Source organism: Anabrus simplex, chromosome 2 (genome assembly GCF_040414725.1).
Source record: "Anabrus simplex isolate iqAnaSimp1 chromosome 2, ASM4041472v1, whole genome shotgun sequence".
NCBI classification, from domain to species: Eukaryota; Metazoa; Arthropoda; class Insecta; order Orthoptera; family Tettigoniidae; genus Anabrus; species Anabrus simplex.
The window spans coordinates 244,094,578-244,113,197 of NC_090266.1; the positions used below are offsets into that span (position 1 = coordinate 244,094,578).

Here is an 18,620-nt window from a genome sequence, read left to right on the forward strand (position 1 = left end):
TGCCGGCTACTGCGCGTGCGTATGTACGGCAGAATACAGTGCGCAAAATCCTTATCATGCATTTTACTCACCATGCTTACAGTTTATGCTCAAAAATTATTATATTGCATTTATCATGCATTTTACTCACCATTTTTACAGTTTATGCTGAAAATGTTCCCCATGCGCTGCCAGAATAATCGGCATCTCCTAATGAAGTTTTCGGTTACTCTACCAAGTTCTTCAGCACTAATGGATGCAATTGCAACTCGTATATTGTCTTTAAGTTCATCTAGTGTGTGAAGGTTGTTCCCCATAAACTACATTTTTTAACATTCCCCACAAATAAAAATCACATGCCGTTAAATCTGGGCTACGAGGGGGCCACAGATTTGTACTTATGATCCTCGTACAAAACACGCTTCAGTAAGGAGATAACGACCTTTACGTATATTTTTATTGTTTACTGAACTTGTAGGTTTGAATCTCTTGGCCAGTTGTTTTATTGTCCGATTGACAGGAATGGGTCTCCCTGGAATTTTCGCTCGAAACTTTTGTCGTGTCCTAGCGCACGATTTTCTGCACTTAATGTAAGTATTATGCAGATATACACGTTCACGTAACGAATATTTCACATACATTACAGCACTATACACAGTCGCGATAAAACACTATACAATACGATATACAGTACGCAGTAGCTTCATTAAACACTACTATCTCGGAGTTCAACTCTCAACAGCTGCAGAGTGCCGGAAACCGCGCGCGCCAGCGGCCGGTAGCGACCTGTCATCGGCGGCCAAGTTCGAGCGATGAACTCCCTTCCAAGCATAAATAAAGACCCTGTATAATGATCATAGCCACGGGATGTCTACTTTTATTTCGAATTCAAACCACAGGGGGCCATGTATGTATGTATACAGTGTGATTCAGCAGCCCCATCCAATATAGTTTGCTGCAGCCCAACTAACGTGCAAATGGTTATAAGGGTGCTATTCCTCTACGGACTGCATAGTACTAATGTTCAGTGAGCACATTTTGCATAATAGGTTAGTCCGAACCCGTTATCTTTCTGCGCTGAAAATTTCGCTGCGATTCTCGTAAAACAAACTCCGCGACACCCTCACGTGAGTAAGAATCGGTCAATGCCAAACTTCGGATATCAGATGATGATAATAATAATAATGATAATAATAATAATAATAATAATAATATAATAATAATATAATAATAATAATGTTATTGAATTTACGTCCTACTAACTACTGTTACGGTTTCCGGATACGCCGAAGTGCCGGAATTTTGTCCCGCAGATTTGTTTTACGTGCCGGCAAATCTACCAACACTCGGTTGACGTATTTGAGCACCTTCAAATACTACGGGACTGAGCCATGATCAAACCTGCCATCTTGGACTCAGAAACCCAGCTCCTTAACGTATTGAGCCACTCAGCCCGGCGGGTATTAGTTAAGGCATTAATACCAAAATTTGTTTTTTGTGGGATTATCGGTTAAGGGAAGAGGACACTGGGAAGTGTTTTTTGGTCAAAAATTCGAATTTTCTTTTTTGGTGTGATATAATTCCCTGGAGTGTGCTCTACATGCTGATATAATTATTTTTCACATTATCACAATTTCAAGTCCCCAAATCGGTCTTTTAAATATGGCGTCTGTACAGCCACGCCCTCCTTTCAAGCTTGCAATGGGCAATGTAACTGCTGCAGTTGGAAAAATTCTCTTTATTTACGAGTCTGTGGTAAATGTCAACTGATAGGTTGGTATCTCTGGCCACTCAGGAGTAGTTATGAAGGCCATGAAAACAAATGAACAGCGTATTTCCCGCCTTTCACTTGTATGTTTACATGACGTGTGTTTTGGTTAGAAAGTTAATGAAAACAACGTGTTTTTGTTAGTTTTGCTCTTATATTGTGTATATAGTTTACGAGTATGGACAGAATTAAGAAATTTAGGAAGGGAAAGTATTATTCCCGTGTTTCCACTAAAGGAAACAGAGCCAGTTGTAGTGAAACAATGGAATACTCTACGAATGTACCTGTAGGTGCCTCCATGAACTTTGCCCAAAAGGTGCTGACTCCTGGTGTGGGTGCCAAAAGGCACATGTAACAGGCGACACCTTTTCACATAAGCACTCATTTCCTCAAGCAATTCTCTCAGAAATAAATCCTGTGTACAGAGAACTCTGTGATCCAAAGCTGCTGGCGAAATGTTTACATGGTCGTACCCAGAACCCCAATGAAAGCTTCAAACATTGTATATAATAAAGGGTACACAAAAATGTTTTCATAGGAATAAAAACTTTAAAACTTGCAGTATTTGATGCTGTCATGTGATTTAACGCTGGAGTTGTTGAAAGATTGCAAGTTATGGAGAAGTTTGGCATCAAACCAGGGAAGAACATGGAGAGTGCCCTCCAAAAGATAGACTTGCATCGAGTCATGGAAGCTGAAAAAACTGTTCAGCAGATGACCAAGGAAGCTACGTTGAAAAGGAGGGGAGACAAAAAGAGGAAATATGATGATGAGGCCAGGAAAGATGATGAGTATTGTCCTGGAGAGTTTTAATACCATTGGCATGTGCTAAATTGACATGGTTTTAGTTTTTTATGTTTTTCCAAAAGTTGATATTTTCTTTATTTAGGTACACTTTTCTCAAGCTCTATTACTCATACAGGTCTGATTTCTTTTTTAGCTATTAACAGGATTGAGTACAACACAGCTGGTGAAAGGTATGTTGATTATATGCAGAACAGTGTCCAGTAAAAAATGAAAGTTACTCATAATTATGTAAAAAAGTTCATGTATGTCAAAAATTTTATTTCTAAAATGCAAGGAGGATGATTGTAACTTTATATTTCACCCACTATATCAAACAGGGTATTAGAAACCATGTATAAAAATTTTGCTGGAAGCTGACCACTAGTTTCTGAGAAAAGTGTACCTAATTGGTAGACAAATGCTTCTAAATGTTTTCATAAGAAAGTGAAAAAAATCTCTCTCCTAAAAGATATTTAAAATATATGGCATCTTATTTACATTATCTTATTTGGTAAGGGTCCCCAGTTATGATTATGAAATTCATTGACATATCTTGAAATGGAAAGGACTAAATAGAATGCAAATCACAACATATTTTAGTGACATTTCCATCAACAAACACTTCCCAGTGTCCTTACGAGACATGAGGTCTTCTTTAATCTATTACGTACTTCAGTTAACAAGTGAATCCTTTCTGCAATCATTCTGCTTGAGTCATTCATTCAGATTGCGCGACGGACGTGTCTTGGCTATGTATTCTCTCGTCGAGGCGAATTGCGTGACATTAGTTACTTATGGATTCAACTTCATTGGCTACGATCTTCGTGCCAATAAACGTGGCGTGCAGCGTCACATTGACAAGATTATTGTCAGTGCTCAAGATCCTAATGCATGGAATTAGATTCGTCCTTCTCAAAATAGCTGCTCTATATTTCATCTATTACATCATATCTTACAAAGAACCTCAGCGGAAAAGACTTTAAACTCGAGTTTGGTAGTAAGTATGAACTTTGTTTTTGCATAGTACTTATTTTTTTATTCACCCTCCTTAACAATCCGCTGTGGTACGATAATTATCCGTTGTTGTATGTATTTCAGTGTTCAATGTTTTGGTGTTTACAATAACTGTGTTAATACTTCAGTTGTCGCGTGGTGCACAATAGTGATCCAACAATTTACTCTTTCTGATGATGATGATGATGATGACGATGATGATGATGATTGTTGTTTAAAGGGGCCTAACTTCTAGAGGTCATTCGCCCTATTTACTCTTTCTATTGGCGTGACTGTTTACCTTAGGTTGACCGACTGTTCAAGGAATGAGGGATAAGACAATAAAAAACGGGGACATTCCACAATTTTGGGGGTACAGCTCCATTTATAGCTGCAATTTTAAGACGACAAAATAATTCACATTTTTCAAAAGCATTATGTTGCCAGTTTCCCTTATTTTTTGGGGACCAAGGGTACTGTTGCTGATGCGAGATATAGAGCTAGGAATTTTAGGTGCTGCACCTTAATTCTTTTTCGCTATTAGAATGCCCAAAGTAGCTTGTCTTTCAATGTACAGTAGACATAAAGTGAACACCCCTGACTGTATTTTAGTTAAATTTTTTGCAGCTTTTCTCAGCGCTAGCACCTTTTGCACCTTTTATTTGTGTCAGCACTTTTTTCCACTTGTTTATTACTTTTTTTGGCTCCTTTGCCGCATTTTATTCGTAAAGAAATTAAACAAGAAAAGCCGAACATTTCGTCTGTAAAGCTTGATTCTATGTAGTTCATCAATTCATCCCTAGAATCGTAGGCTCCCTACACTGCATTAATCGGGAGCTTAAGTACGAATCTGGTTATTGTTGAACTATTAGCTTGCCGCCCTTCGTCAGCTGCCAATCTGCTGACCTTGTTAGTATTATGCAGGTGACGGTTCAGAATACGCTTTGACTGTGTGTGGTGTCTTCCACTGTCCTATTAGCAAATAGCGATATATTGCTCTACTTGCTATTACTGTAGTATCAGTACCATGCATGCCGAAACAGAAAATGAACGCTGAGAAAATACAGTGGGACACTAAAGTCTACATACACCCCCATTTTTTAGCATGTTGTTTACAACCCTGGATGCATAGAGGTGTACGTACAACTCTTTGTCTGCGTCCATGTCCACAACAACATAAACCATGGTCGTCAGACCAGCATCGTGCACGACAAGCGTCATAGATGCAACAGTGTGTGTTTACTGCGCTACAGAAGTTAACGTCAGTGGCGATGCGTGACGTTTTGAAAAGTGTTATCACACTCCTTCACAGAGTATATTGTCGCTCGCACCGCAGCATTTTTATGAGCAGTACAGATGCCATTTCATAAAAGTGAAAGACTTTATAATTGATATTAATTTTGTATAAGATATCATTTGAAAATAATAAAATGGCACATAATATATTGAACACTAGTGAGCATCAAAATCATATAGACTAGCAATCTCGATTATGCACTAATTGAAAATAATTCACATAATGAAAAACATATGGCAGGCTACTCATGCACCCATAAACATCTATTGAAGTGCTGACAATATATCTGTTATTTTTACTAGCCTATTATGCTCGTCAATTTTCTTTCTGTACGTTGTACTCAAACAAGGGTACTGTTACAGATGTGATACATAGAGCTAGGAATTTTAGGTGCTGCACGTTAATTCTTTCTCGCTATTAGAATGCCCAAAGTAGCTTGTCTTTCAATGTAGACATAAGGTGAACACCCCTAACTTTATTCTGGACCTTCCGAACTGAATCATATCGGCAACAGCGTTGATGTGTGCTTGAGACACCTCATGGCGTCTCTTTAAAACTCTGAAACTATCTAAATTGTCCGCATCATCGTTATTCCAAACATTATTTTCTGAGGAAAATAGAATACATGGCCAACAGCACAGTTTATTCATTTTTGCACAACCACATAACCAGTCCAGGTTATGTACCACGAGTCATGAAAATATCTTACTTTTCTTTTCGATTCCTTGAATAATTTTTTGAAGAGAAGGCATGGGTCTACCTTTTTCGATTATGTTTTTCTTTTCTTCGAAGATTCTTAACGAAAATGGCGTGTTCATTAAGCTTTCTCTTATACACGAACATTCTGGGCCCGCCAACTCCCTTATTTTCGAAGTGGAAGCGACAGCACTCATTTTAATGTTTAATGCGGTGTGTAGTCCTATGGGCCATCCTTACCTAACATATATTAATTATAAAGTCACACTTTAACAAGATAATTCACATCGTATTATAATATTTTTTTCTACTTGTTTTACGTCGCACCGACACAGATAGGTCTTATGGCGACGATGGGATAGGAAAGGCCTAGGAATGGAAAGGAAGCGGCTGTGGCCTTAATTAAGGTACAGCCCCAGCATTTTCCTGCTGTGTACATGGGAAACCACGGAAAACCCTCTTCAGGGCTGCCGACAGTGGGGTTAGAACCCACTACCTCCCGGATGCAAGCTCACAGCTGCGCGCCCCTAACCGCACGGCCAACTCGCCCGGTATATTATAATAGAAAACAATAGCACAATAATATAACAATGCGCTGTTGAGCGCGGTGGAACGAACGAAGGGAATAGCTCAGCACTGACGTCATAAGCTTTTGTTTACACTTTCGACTGTGGTAACACGACCGGAGAACGTAGCAGGATACATCTCAGTGTCGAGGAGAAAGGGTCCTTGCTTGGCGCAGGCGCAGGCGCAGTAATACTCACGTAACTATTAGAAGAGATTCAAAGCGTAACCACTGCATGAAGTGGTAACAGCCTTTCGCTCAGTTTTGACGGTGGCAAACTGCTGCAGTAGAGTTCTCGCGACACGTCCCGGCGGAGAAACAAAAATATTAAATATTAATATTAAAGAATATTCGATTTTTATATTCTCAAACTGTTACCAGTGGTAACAGTGGTTACTAGCACGCTTCGCCACTGGTTAACATACACTTCGAGTTTGTCGTCAGTTGTAGGAGAGATGTTGCAGTGAACACAGTGAAAGTTGTGCGGTTTGTTGATACAGTAAACTTGTATTGCAATACAAAATTCGGTCGCGTAACATAAACCCAAAAAGAACTGAAATACCAGTGGAGGTGAGGAGGAATATCATTGAGCTCAGTAAAAAGGCATTTCACTGCGAAAAATTGGGGAAATTGTTAGAAGGAACCATGCAATTGTCCAAACCGTAATAAGAAACTACAGTGATCGAAGACGTGTAGAAAACAGAGCTAGACGTGGACGACCACCAAAATTAACTAACAGGGAGCGTCGACACATCATTAGAAAAGTGAATGCCGATCCCAGAATTACAGCTACGGAGTTGGCGGTAGATGTCGCAAATACCAGTGGCAATATTGTTCATCCCGTCACAGTACGAAGACTTCTGCACAATCATGAGTTTGGCAGTTGAACAGCAAGGAAGAAACCGTTCATAAGCAATGTAAATGAACAGAAACTGCAACTGTGCATCGAAGTAAAGATTCCATATTTTGGAATACAGTGCTTCTCACGGATGAGAGTAAGATCGACATCTTCCAGGGTACTGGAAAGCAAAAGGTGGGGCGAAAAGGGACTTAAAGTTTAAAAAAGAAACATCTTGTCCCACCGTAAAGCATGCTGGTGGAACTATTCTTGTGTGGGGTTGTATGTCTGGAGCCGGGGTTGGGAATTTAATTTTTATTGAGGACATTATGGATATATGGAATTACGCTGACTGACAGAGCAAATGCAACACCAAGGAGTGGTTCGAAAGGGATGAAAGTTGGGGAAAAAACAGAGACGGCACGGACGAATAATTGATGTTTATTTCAAACCGATATGCAGGTTACACAATGCGCACGGCATCGACTCAGTAGGATGTAGGACCACCGCGAGCAGCGATGCACGCAGAAACACGTCGAGGTACAGAGTCAATAAGAGTGCGGATGGTGTCCTGAGGGATGGTTCTCCATTCTCTGTCAACCGTTTGCCACAGTTGGTCGTCCGTACGAGGCTGGGGCATAGTTTGCAAACGGCGTCCAATGAGATCCCACACGTGTTCGATTGGTGAGAGATCCGGAGAGTACGCTGGCCACGGAAGCATCTGTACACCTCGTAGAGCCTGTTGGGAGATGCGAGCAGTGTGTGGGCGGGCATTATCCTGCTGAAACAGAGCATTGGGCAGCCCCTGAAGGTACGGGAGTGCCACCGGCCGCAGCACATGCTGCACGTAGCGGTGGGCATTTCACGTGCCTTGAATACGCACTAGAGGTGACGTGGAATCATACGCAATAGCGCCCCAAACCATGATGCCGCGTTGTCTAGCGGCAGGGCGCTCCACAGTTACTGCCGGATTTGACCTTTCTCCACGCCGACGCCACACTCGTCTGCGGTGACTATCACTGACAGAACAGAAGCGTTACTCATCGGAGAACACGACGTTCCGCCATTCCCTCATCCAAGTCGCTCTAGCCCGGCACCATGCCAGGCGTGCACGTCTATGCTGTGGAGTCAATGGTAGTCTTCTGAGCGGCCGCCGGGACTGCAGGCCTCCTTCAACCAATCGACGGGAAATTGTTCTGGTCGATATTGGAACAGCCAGGGTGTCTTGCACATGCTGAAGAATGGCGGTTGACGTGGCGTGCGGGGCTGCCACCGCTTGGCGGCGGATGCGCCGATCCTCGCGTGCTGACGTCACTCGGGCTGCGCCTGGACCCCTCGCACGTGCCACATGTCCCTGCGCCAACCATCTTCGCCACAGGCGCTGCACCGTGGACACATCCCTATGGGTATCGGCTGCGATTTGACGAAGCGACCAACCTGCCCTTCTCAACCCGATCACCATACCCCTCGTAAAGTCGTCTGTCTGCTGGAAATGCCTCCGTTGACGGCGGCCTGGCATTCTTAGCTATACACGTGTCCTGTGGCACACGACAACACGTTCTACAATGACTGTCGGCTGAGAAATCACGGTACGAAGTGGGCCATTCGCCAACGCCGTGTCCCATTTATCGTTCGCTACGTGCGCAGCACAGCGGCGCATTTCACATCATGAGCATACCTCAGTGACGTCAGTCTACCCTGCAATTGGCATAAAGTTCTGACCACTCCTTCTTGGTGTTGCATTTGCTCTGTCAGTCAGTGTATGTCACCATCTTAAAGGAGAATTTGAAACGTCTGCGGAGAAACTTTGACTAGGAACAGACTGAGTGTTTCAGCAAGACAATTTCCCCACGTATACGGCCATTGTCGTAAAAGAATGGCTACTTTACAATGCACCAAAACAGTTTCATTCGCCTCCCCAGTCACCAGACATCAACCCAATTGAACATCTTTAGGATAAAAAAATACAGCAGCAAAAGCAAAGATGATCTGAAAGCGGCCTTAGTAACTTTACATCTGCGGACACAAAAAAGTGGAATCTATGCCTCGACGTTTGAAAGCTGTAATCGAAGCAAAAGGCGGCAATACAAAATATCAAATCGTGCATGATAGTGAACAACATCACAGTGTATGTTGACTTTTGTACCTAACCGGTGTATCATTTGTATGCTCAAGATGTCAGTATATGGAACTATTATTAATTATGCAGTATATATGTTGTTTTTCAGTTTGTAACATGTCTGTTTATGACATAGAAAGTGAATACATAGTATTTTCTTAATTGCTTTTGTCTTTAAGCGTTTTTAGGCTGTATGTAAATTTTAGTGTACGTGATAGTGCTAAAGAGTTTAGTGCTGATGGTATTCAGAGCGACGGGTCAGTTCTGAGGTGCATTGTTTGTGATATATCAATAACATTTGATACAACAACAACAACAACAACAAAACCAACGTAATCTGGTTATGCCGTATATACCTGGGGCAAAATATATGAAGAATAACGAGGCTGTATACAATTTCTTAAATGGGCTGTTGTGATGGATGTGAAGGAAGCAATGGATGGTATTACAAAGCAGATACTAGAACAGAGCTTAGCCAGAAACCCTGATGGTAATGGTGTTGCAACCGAGCTCGATAGCTGCAGTCACTTAAGTGCGGCCAGTATCCAGTAATCGGGAGATAGTGGGTTCGAGCTCCACTGTCGGCAGCCCTGAAGATGGTTTTCCGTGGTTTCCCATTTTCACACCAGGCAATTACCGGGGCTGTACCTTAATTAAGGCCACGGCCGCTTCCTTCCACTTCCTAGGCCTTTCCTCTCCTATCATCGCCGTAAGACCTATCTGTGTCAGTACGACGTAAAACAAATATAAAAAAAATGGTGTTGCAGCAAACAGTCATTTAATATCGACCGCAAGCAAAACATGCATCACTTGTGTCTGTTGACGTTGAACGTTCCTTTTTCTGTGTATTAGTATTTACTTAGTGACCGGAGATGCTGCTTCACTGAAAATAACATTGAAATGTTAAATGTTATCTGTTTTGGCAGTTTTCTGGTCATTTGATTTTAATATCATTGTGTTCTGGGACTTGTTTTAGGCAGAGTTTTAATACTTGATATGAGAACTTTTGTGTCCTTTTATATGATGTAAAATTTGTTTTGGTGATGTTTGTATGCATATCTATATTTAAAACTTGCACCTTTTTCTGCACGATTTGCAACTATATTAAAGCACCCTTCTTGTATTTTCACCAAACTGTTGCACCTAAAATTATTAATAATTTAATGTTATTGGCTTTACGTCCCACGAACTACTTTTACGGTTTCTATGTGGTATGTTCCGAGCTGTCGCGGAGAGATGGCGTGGAATGACATTGGTAGACAAATACGTTTGAGTGGTGCTTTTAAACGTAGGAAAGATCACAATATGAAGATGAAGTTGGAATTCAAGAGGACAAATTGAGGCAAATACTCGTTTGTAAGAAATTGGCGAGATGTAGTGTTTACAGTGCACTATATTTTCTGGTACGGGCTAGAACAAATGTTACTTTCATTTACCTGTCTCACTCTCATCCTTGGCTATGACAATATGAAAGTGACCGAGGTATGAGCTATGCTAATAATACCATTCCTTATGCAGCCAGTCCCTGTTATGAATGATGTGAAAATATCGTTCATAGGGTCGGTTGGTGCATGCATTTCAGTGGGCTTCGCAGACTGCTATGTAATAGCAACATCTGGCTCGGTGAGGAAAGCAACGGGAAACGACCTTACTAATTTCCCTAGTATGCCTCTTCAGTAGCCGGCCCCGTGGTGTAGAGTTAGCGTGCCTGCCTATTACCCGGAGGCTCCGGGTTCGATCCCCGGTCAGGTCAGGGATTTTTACCTGGGCCTGAGGGCTGGTTCGAGGTCCATTCAGCCTACGTGATTAGAATTCAGGAGTTATATGACGGTGGGATAGCGGCCCCGGTCTAGAAAGCCAAAAATAACGGCCGAGAGGATTCGTCCGGCTGACCACACGACACCTCTTAATCTGCAGGCCTTCGGGCTGAGCAGCGGCCGCTTGGTAGGCTAAGGCCCTTCAAAGGCTGTAGTGCCATGGGGGGGGGGCGGGTTATGCCTCTTCAGTGACGCCTAGGCTATCTATGACAGCTGTTGGCGGAGCTGTGGAGGATCAAACCAGCCTTCGGGCTGAATATCCAACATACACAAGAAACTGGGTTAGGGATTGGAATAATTTACCAAGGGAAATGTTCGATTAATTTCCAAATTCTCTTAAATAATTTAAGAAGAGACTATTTAAACAACCGATAGGCAATCTGTCACTTCGGCGATTCCGTAAATATAGATCAGCGGTGACTGACTGACTGGTCACATGCGGCACGATATCAGCGTGATCGCAGCCGGCACGGTCGCTTCTGGCACATAACCAACATAATATCCAAAGTAAACTGAACGGAACGGAACGGAACGGGACGGAAGCAGTGTGCTCCCTGCTTCATTAGGAATGACAATCGGAGTCTACCAGAAGTGACGAAAAAGATTGCAGTGGCAGTGCCTTGCAAGATAAAGAAATATCTGCTGGTTAACAAACATATAGACATTCAAAATCGGAAGACCTTTGCAAAAACATTTGTATGGCGCGTGTTTCTGTTCGGTTGTGATATGTGGACATTAGGAGAACAGGAAAAGAGGCAGTTGAAATTTAGATCGTGCGGAGAACGCAGAGGACAAGCTGAACTGAAGTGCAGTACTTAAGTCCTTAGAGAGATAAGAGAGAGGTACGGGGTCTGGTCACAGAAATTGAAAAAAAGAGGAAAATAAAATATATGTCATATTCTGCGACATGAGGAGTTCCCTTGGTAACATCACTGAAGGCAGAACTGCCGGGAAGAGAGGAAGAGGAAGACCCAAAGTCACTTACTTCAAGAACCTATTTTTGAGGGTGAACTGGAAGACCTACGTTGAGTTCAAAGACTGGATCAAGACAGCTATGGCTGCGGCGATAATGCTGAACATTCATAATATGATTATAATATACGCCCAGTCTTGGATTGGGGATTACTTTCTTACAACTTTAACTCCGCGGGAAGACTAACTGCTAAGTGTCGGAACGTCTCCAGGTGAATGGTAGATCATTCTTCCTGCGGCACTTGAGCAAGTATAGTAAGTGATGTGGTTTGTTCCGGCCTGGAGCGAAGTCGTCGTTCTTGTTCATCCCAGATGTGTTCGATAGTGAGGTTGGAACTGTGGGCTGGCCAGTCTATTTCCGGAACCTTATTGTCTGCAGACCACCCACGAACCTCCTTATCATTTTGAAGCATGTAGTGGTCTTCTGTCCTAGACGTCACACAGCTGTTCAAAATGTCCTCGCATCCTTAAACGTATTCTTGTCATGTCTGGGACACAAACCCATGTTTAAAGTAGCATTACATAGTATGGATTTTTATTCTGGGGCTCAATCCATAAGCCTGTGTTAAATAAAGCACCCATGGATTGGGGAAGGAAGGGTCACAAGAGATTAGATAATTAAACAGAGCCATCAAAGGTCGCAGAGGTCCCGCGGTGATAAGTGAATACGGGTAATCTAAACGTTCTAATCTAATCTAAATGTTCACATTTAGATACCAGTGTTTTGAAAATAACGAGCATAGGGATAGTTTAAGAGTCCCATAACTTAGAAGTAATGGGCAGATCCAGTTAAGTAATTACGAGGAGGCGAAGTCATATTTATGAAGTAGGGAAATAATAATTATGAAGAATAAAAGTTTAATTTACAATGGGGCGGGGGTGGGGTGTGTCTACCAGGGGGTAGATGAAAACCAGTAGGAAACGAGCCACGCCCGTATACTGAGAGTAGGGGTATTATTCATATCAAATGCTAGTTCTTTTAAATACTAATGTTAAACAACGGAACGGCGTCTTTTGCAGTGGCGGTTGGCACTTAGGGGCACATGAGCACGTGCCCTGTCAAGGTCAGGAAATAATTTACAATTTAATTCAGCTACAGTCGAACAGCACAATTATTTTACAACTATTATCATGACAGAAAGTTATATTCTTCGCCGGATTACGGATTTTGCTAGGTATTTAAACCCACCATGTCTTTAAGCGCCGGCCCCGCGGTGTAGAGGTAGCGTGCTTGCCTCTTACTCGGAGGCCCCGAGTTCGATTTCCGGCCAGGTCAGGGATTATTACCCGCATCTGAGGGCTGGTTCGAGGTCCACTCAGCCTGCGTGATTACAATTGAGGAGCTATCGGACGGTGGGATGGCGGCCCCGGTCTGGACAGCCAAGAATAACGGCCGAGAGGATCCGTCGTACTGACCACAACACACCTCGTAATCTGCAGGCTTTCGGGCTGAGCAGTGGTCGCTTGGTAGGCCGTGGCCCTTCGGGGCTCTTGCGCCATGGGGTTTTATGTCTTTAAGCACGAAGAGGAGGATACCTTTTGTATTTAAAGAGACCCGCTGTTGCAGTTAGCGCGGCAATGCTGCAGGAGCCCCGCGAGTGGCAGCCTGGCAGCCGAACTGTCCGGCTCTGGGCACCAGACCGTCACGTACAGTTCTGTGTCCAAACGACGCGCCTGCGCTTTAGAACACATTATTTGAAAATGGCGAACGTCCATGACAGCTGCGGGCTTGTGTGGGGGGAGCAGGCGACGGGGAGTGCTTCAGGTCGGGCCTACAGATCCTTGAGGACTTCTGCAGTGCATGCGCATAGAGGAAAAAACAAATAACAAATAAATACAAATCCACGCTTTACAAACATCAGTGTAGCCAATTCACCAATTCTGTAACTAAGGTAAATCTAATAATTTTAGTCTTGTTTATATAAAAAATGCGCTCATATCACTCTTGCAGGGATTTGTTTGTTTTCGGATGTTTGAATTATTAAAATAAGTTATCTTAAATGAAGGATATTCAACTCAAATGTTAAATCTGTGTTACTGTATGGAAGTGAGACCTGGAGAGTGACGAAAGACATTACCACAAGGCTTTTATAAATTGGTAATAATAATAATAATAATAATAATAATAATAATAATAATAATAATAATAATAATAATAATTTCGTGTGGCTATTTTTAGCCTAGTGCAGCCCTTGTAAGGCAGACCCTCCGATGAGGGTGGGCGGCATCTGCCATGTGTAGGCAACTGCGTGTTATTGTGGTGGAGGATAGTGTTATGTGTGGTGTGTGAGTTGCAGGGATGTTGGGGACAGAACAAACACCCAGCCCCCTGGCCACTGGAATTAACCAATGAAGGTTAAAATTCCCGACCTGGCCGAGAATCGAACCCGGTACCATCCGAACCGAAGGCCAGTACGCTGACCATTCAGCCAACGAGTCGGATTATAAATCGGTGTTTGAGGTACATTATGAGAATATGGTGGCCAAAGACCATCTGAAACAAAGACCTTTGGAAGGCCACAAGTCAAAGTCCCATACAGGAACAGATAATGAGAAGAAAATGGAGATGGATTGGGCATACCCTGAGAAGACCACAAGACAGTATCACAAGGCAGGCATTGAGTTGGAATCCACAAGGCAGTCGTAGGCAAGGCAGACCGAGGATTACCTGGAAGAGAACCATAGACAAGGAGATTGCTGGAGTGAACAAGACATGGAGGGAGGTGAAAGCATTGGTGGCAGATTGAGCCAGCTGGAGAAAATTCGTCGAAGCCCTATGTTCCATCTGGAATTATACGAAATAAGTAAAGTAAGTCATCTTAAATGAGGTTACCGTGCGCCTTTTGCCGAAAGCATCTCCTACGCGTTGGAACTTCCAGGTCCGCATTGTCAATACATACAGTGTTCGAAAACAGAGACGTCCTGATTGAATGCTTCCAAACAGTATGCGAAACAGAGAAAGATCAAAACACTGTAGGACAGGATTCTGGATTTGTCAGATTCCTAAACGCTGCTGACTTCATATATTGGCTGAATTTCTTCCATAGAATGATGCTTCATGTGGATATCCTGTTCTCCCAAATTCAGATGCGTAATATTGACCCTATCTTGGTATCTCAATTCCTAGCGAACGTTGTTCATAACAGCAGATGCATTCAATCTGATTTAGAGGAAACCGATGACTACGAAGCTTTCTTTTCTTTTTTTAGAATTTGTTTTACGTCGCACCGACACAGATAGGTCTTACGGCGACGATGGGATAGGAAAGACCTACGAGTGGGAAGGAAGCTACCGTGGCCTTAATTAAGGTACAGCTCCAGCATTTGCCTGGTGTGAAAATGGGGAATCACCGGGCGAGTTGGCCGTGCGGTCAAGGGCGCGTGGCTGTGAGCTTGCATCCGGGAGATAGTGGGTCCGAACCCTACTGTGGGCATGCCTGAAGATGGTTTTCCGTGGTTCCCAATTTTTTTTTGCTAGTGGCTTTACGTAACACCGACACAGATAGGTTTTATGGCGACGATGGGATAGGAAAGGCCTACGAGTTGGAGATAGTGATAGATGATGTAACCAAGTGACCAATAATTAGCAGCGTTCTAATTTGTTCAAGGCGCTACTGATAGGTTGGTTACAATACCATTGGGTGTGACGTGTGAATTCCCTTCAGTATTGTTATTATTTGTGTATTTGTGTGCTTGTTTATTTCAAAACTAATAAAGTCAATGAGTTAATTGAAAGCAATTAAATTTTTATACCGGAGTTTATGCGAAGTGTTTAGGACCACCGCGACGTGATATGATTATTGTGCTGCAGACAGAAGAAAAAAACAGGCTTTTCAACAGAAAATTTAATAGTGACATACGTGATAAAAATGTTATTTGCTTTTCGTCCCACTAACTACTTTTTTACGGTTTTCGGAGACGCCGAGGTCCCGGAATTTATTCCCGCAGGGGTTCTTTCACGTGCCAGTAAATCTACCGACACGAGGCTGATGTATTTGAGCACCTTCAAATACCACCGGACTGAGCGAGGATCGAACCTACCTCAACCGTCTGAGCCATTCAGCCCGGCAGAGGCATATATGCTAAAGCGAAATGGTTATATGAATCCGAAGAGAGATATTCATTCTTTTGTTTTCCTTGCATTCTCTTCGGTGGTGACGATGCGTGGAGCACAACAGGTGTCAATGATTTAAAGCATTTGAATGAAAAACTGAAAAAACACAGTGAATCGAAGAAACATTTAAACAGTGACATGGATCTCGCACTTCTAGGTGAGCTGGACATAGGGATGCAACTTGATAGTGGGTACAGACTTTCTCTTCGTAAACAGCTTGAACAGGTCGACATAAATGGATATATTTTATCTCGTCTGATTGATTGTGTGAAATTCTGAGGTGTGTTTGAACTTGCGCTCCGCGGCCATGATGAATCAATCGATTCACACATTCCTGGGATATTTCGCGATTTAGTTGACTTTGTAACTAGCTTGGATATCACAGTGAAAGAACATTTAGAATCTGCAACTGTTTTTAAAGGTACGTCGAAGACTATACAGAACGATATATTTGATGCTATGCTCGAATTATGTCATACTTTTATAATGAAAGAAATTAGTGCTCCTGCTCTCCCAAATTCAGATGCGTAATATTGACTCTGTTTTGCTATCTGAATTTCTCGCGAACTTTGTTCGTAACAGCAGATGCATTCAATCTGATTTAGAGGAAACCGATGACTACGAAGCTGTTTTTTTTTTAGAATTTGTTTTTACGTCGCACCGACACAGATAGGTCTTATGGCGACGATGGGATAGAAAAGACCTAGGAGTGGGAAGGAAGCGACCGTGACCTTAATTAAGGTACAGCCCCAGCATTTGCCTGGTGTGAAAATGGGGGAACCACCGGGCGAGTTGGCTGTGCGGACAAGGGCGCGCGGCTGTGAGCTTGCATCTGGGAGATAGTGGGTTCGAATCCCACTGTCGGCAGACCTGAAGATAGATCTATCTGTGTCGGTGCTACGTAAAGTCATTAGCCAAAAAAATTGGGAACCACGGAAAACCATCGTCAACGCTGCCGACAGTGGGGTTCGGACCCATTATCTCCCGAGTGCGGCTACGAAGCTCGAAATCTTCCTAAACGGCAGAAAACTGTCCAGCAACGAAAACGAATCGCTGCTTTGGAAACATGTGATACTATTTTACTACATGCAGGAGAACGATTTCGTTTCACAGGCCATTTAGCAGCTGCCAACCTTTTTCAGGTATCAAGTTTTGGAGAATTTTGTAGTCGTTTTCCGGAAAAAGATTTCGCGTCAACTGTAAACACATACCCGAATGTGAACAAAGCCAGGCTCAGGACTGAGCTTGAATTGTATTATTTCAGGGTAGACGTGCGTGCGGCAGATGGAGCTGCTACGCTTTTGCAACTTTTCCTGTACAACAATTTGCAAGACACGTTCAATGAAAGCTGGCTGCATGTCTCCTCTGAGTCCAAATGAAAAATAATACGGGGTGTTAGGGGTATATGTGCAAATATTTTGCTAGTCGGTTACTGAGCATCATTGTTACCATCGCGATGTCGACAGTGGAAAGTGAAAGGTGTTTCTTTACTCTAAATCGAATAAAGATCTTCTTGAGGAATAGGTGAGCCAAGACAGACTAACGGCCCTCGCAATGTTTTCAATTAAAAGTAAAATTGCACATTCGATTCCCGACTTCAACCAGCGAGTTATCGAAGTATTTGCTCAAGCAAAGGATCGAAGAATTGACTTCATCTAAAAATAGGAAGGTTAGTGTATTCATTATTACTTGACTTGTAGGGGAACAGGTTATAAATGAAATGTGGATCAGCTTCTCCCAGGCCATTTAGCTCAGTGAAATAACACTCGACCGGAAATGGAGAGGTCGCGAGTTCGTTTCCCGGTGGGTTTGACCCCATCTTTCACTGTCTTTTTCCTTTGAGTTAATATCTGACTGGCACCAACTGTAAACGGGATAAGCTGATCCACAAGTCAGTTGTTAGTGTATTTATTCACATGCGCGTTAGTATTATATTTTGCAACTGATACCCTACATTTCTACTTGACTGTCCATAATTATAAGTTGTGCCCCGTCGGATAATTTGGCCACGGCCCGCCACTGGCTTCTTGCCTTCGGCAGTCTTGCCTTCAGGTCAAGTCAGGGGCAGACCTATCGGTCTCCAGAAGACGCTTTGGGACACTTAGAGATCGAGGTGGAAGGTATTGCTAGCATTCGGTATTCATCATCCATACTTCGAGCCTCGACTTCAGCCCTTGTTCTTCTGGGTTTGTCGTAGATGGTAACTTAAAAAACTTTAGGAGCTCTGTGAGACTCAACGATACTCTGTTTACCATCGCTTAGCATTTAGTGGTCTCTGTGCTTAGAGTCGAATCTGCACTTGGTGGAGTAGCCGTTCTGAGGAAGACTAGTTCTCGTACGTCACACTAAGTGACCGACTTCATTATTACTTTAATATTGTTTGTACATCATCTGTTTACATACACATATGTAGAAAATCATATGAGTTTCAACTCTTAACAACTACCATACCTAACGCCCATACATTTCTATCTTCAATACTCTCTCGTTTTTAATACTGATGTTAGCCATCAGGTGGGTCCATTTACCGCTCGGCGCTCCACCTGTGGCGGGGATACGACAGGAAAAGAAAAAAAAAACTGTTGTCAGTTGTCCGGGGTTGGTCTTGAGTTCGACGTTCATCCTTCAGCTCTTGACCAGGCGTTGGTGGTTCCCTAAGTGGCTGTATGTCCTAGTA

The 18,620-nt window shown here is 42.9% G+C and overlaps 1 protein-coding gene across 2 annotated transcripts in view; it reads left to right on the forward strand.

Moving 5' to 3' along the window:
* Positions 1–18,620, forward strand: part of Nt5b (5' nucleotidase B) — a 744,444-nt gene that overhangs the window by 62,115 nt on the left and 663,709 nt on the right. Inside the window, exon 1 of one of the 2 annotated variants that reach the window (XM_068226141.1) lies at positions 3,490–3,530. The exons of the other annotated variant lie outside the window; for it this stretch is intronic. The gene's annotated coding sequence lies outside the window, so the exon portion shown is untranslated. Of the gene's footprint in view, positions 1–3,489; positions 3,531–18,620 lie in introns of those variants that run through there. 2 annotated transcript variants of the gene reach the window in all.